The following is a 2930-nucleotide window of genomic DNA, read 5'->3' as shown; positions in this document are numbered from 1 at the left end:
ATGCCAAACCACTGCCAGAAAGTCACATTCGATGGGACTCTGAGCGTCAGCAGATGCAGTGAGCTTTTTGCCCTGAGTGCTGGCTCCCACTTAAGTACCAGTAGTCAGAAGCTTCTACAGGTGCCAGCAAGGAAAAGGGGGAAAATGTAGTAGTCAAATCCGCTAAGACAATCGAAGCTGCCTTTAAACACAAGATGAAATTTATACAGTGGGGAATTCCTAGATATAATTCAACTTACCTTCTGTCCAGAACTGGAACGACTCGAAAATGGGAATCATCATTTCCCGTCTGTATCTGTGATGCCGTCTGAGATGTTTACAGCACTGAGAAGCATTCTAATAATAGGAATATACTCTAACCTGTATTGAGGCTTACCAGGCCCCACAAGAAATATTTGACCTGCATTCGTCTTGCTCAATCCTCATAGCTCTGTGAGACCACTGTTTCATAAAGCTTAAATTTATAGGTAGGGGCCTCCCAGTTAAAGGTTAACCAACTCATTTGAGATCCCACAGCTGGAGATTGAGCCCAGATTCAAACCTAGGCTACCAGGCTCAGAGCCCCAGTCCTCAACCCCTGCTCTACCCAGTCTACTGCAGCTGATACCTGTAATCACACAAATTCATCAGAGATAGGATTAAATTTATCAGATTGTTGGCTTTGAGTACATTTCATTTTCCTTTCTTATATGAAAAACAGCAATAATTATTTGTGGCGACGCTCAGTTACCAGAGTATTCCATCGGATGCCCATGAGCCAACCCTCTGAACATTCACGTGGCAACATTCATGAAGCCCATTTCTCAGAGAACCAGAAAGATGAGCATCGGTCCTCAAGGACATTCCCTTCAGACGGAGAAAGACAGGGAAACCATTCTAACACAGAATGTCACTGAGGAGTCAATAGTGTCCAGCTTAGTATAGGTGTCAAGAAATAAAAACTAACCCACTACAGGGTCGAGGAAAGCAAAATAGAAGAGGCGACACTTGAGTGATTGGTGATTTGCCAGAAAGAGAAGGTGAAAAGGATGCTTTGGGCAGAGATCTGTCTGTGAAAACCACGGCCGTTTCTGGCTCGAACACGGGACGTCCGCGGGGACATCACCAGGATGTGGAGGAGAAAGGGAGCCACATGGAAAAGCTCACTCCATCTTGTCATATTACGACTTGGGCTTGGACTTTATCCAGAAGGTTCTTGTGAGTCACTGGAAGATTTAAAACAGGGAAGGGTCCCAGCCAGCTTTGCGTTTTAGATAAAAAGATCTCTCTGCTGACAGGAGGCTGTAATAGAAAGCATAGAGAACTATGAGAATCAGCAATCTGAGGAAGGATGGATTCAAGACTATTTCAGCAGTGTTGATGAAGAGAAAGAACCCGTTCAAGAGATAATGTTGATGAATTAACTGCTAGAAATATACATATATCCTAGGTGGAAAGTGTATCATTTATCTGACCAACAATAAAGATGAACTGATAAAGCTAAGGACAGATGTGTGACCTCAAGACAGTCAATTCAGCGGCTGGCCAGGGACTTTTATGTCCTGGCTTAAGGAAGAGCCAGGCTGGTCAGGTTCTACCTTTAGAGGCACAGAGACTTGAGGTTGCTAGCACTGAAAGGTCCTGAATTGGGTACATATTGGCCTGGAGGCCATGTTGGGTCGCTAGCAAGATGCAATGGCAGAGAAAACTATAGGGTGGTGACTGGAACAACATTAAGGGAATGACAGCTGACAAGGCCATGTGGCCTTCAAGAGCTGAAAAAGAGAGTAAACTAATTGGTGGGTTCACAGGAAGCCCGGTTTCTTTTGTTGCTGATCTTGACATCACCGCCTCCTCACAACAAATTTCCATTTTTACCTGTCCTAACCTGAGTTTTGCTAGAAATCTTAATTAGAACAAGTCCCTTAAAAAACAGTCAAAACAGGAACACGCCCCAATAGTGAAATGGACAAAAGACATGAACAAGCAATTCACAAAAGAAGACAGCTAGCCAATTAGCATATGAAAACATGTTCGTCCTCACTTGTAGTACAGGAAACGAAACTTGGCAAAGATTTGGAAACTCACAATAACTGTGAAAATGTCGCTTGTTGGTTGTGGAAATGCAATTTAGTATCCCTTTCTAAAAAGCAATTAGGCATCATGTAACAAAGCCTGAAGATTTTCCACATCCTTTAACCCATCAAATCCACTTCTAAGAATTTATCCTAAAACAATAATCAATTCTAAATTGATGCTAGTTATGTGCCAAACCTGAGCTAAGAAAATACAAAGATTTAAACCCTGAAAAAGGATATTTGTTGCAAGGGTTGCTTGTGGACACGAAATTTCAGAAGCAACATAAATTTCAGCAAGAAATCAAAAAATAATATTTTGACTGTGCCTTTTCTGTGTTTAGAAATGTCTGGATATCCAAATGCCTACCATTGTGCTCTAATTGTCTGCAGCATTCGGTATAATATCATGCTGTGTAAGTTTGCACACTAAGAGCAACAGCATATACCATATAGCCTAGGTAGGTGGTAGATACACCAACTAGATTTGTTTAACTACAGTGATGTTCCTGCAAGAGAAAAATAATCTAACGTTGCTTTTCTCAGACTGTATCCCCATCCTTAAGCAGTATGTGACTCTCTACATTTTGCTATGTGTGTATATCAAAATATTCACAGTGATTATCAGTGAATGATGGAATTAGATGTACTTTCCTTGCTTGTTCTTTTTTCTATGTTCTGCAATAAACTTGTACAACTTTTTCAATAAGCAGTTGTTTCTCTAAGTTGAAAAGTGTACAACCGCCGGGCTTGGTGGCTCAGCCTGTAATCCCATGCCTTTGGGAGGCTGAGGTGGGTGGATTGTCTGAGCCCGCAGGTTCGAGACCCGCCTGGGCAGCGAGACCTCATCTCTACAATAAATCAAAAAATCAGCCG

Source organism: Carlito syrichta, unplaced genomic scaffold (assembly GCF_000164805.1).
Source record: "Carlito syrichta isolate Samal-C Ts95f unplaced genomic scaffold, Tarsius_syrichta-2.0.1 Scaffold308151, whole genome shotgun sequence".
In the NCBI taxonomy this organism is placed as follows: domain Eukaryota; kingdom Metazoa; phylum Chordata; class Mammalia; order Primates; family Tarsiidae; genus Carlito; species Carlito syrichta.
The sequence above is the reverse complement of the archived record's forward strand: the minus strand, read 5'-3'. Positions refer to the sequence as shown.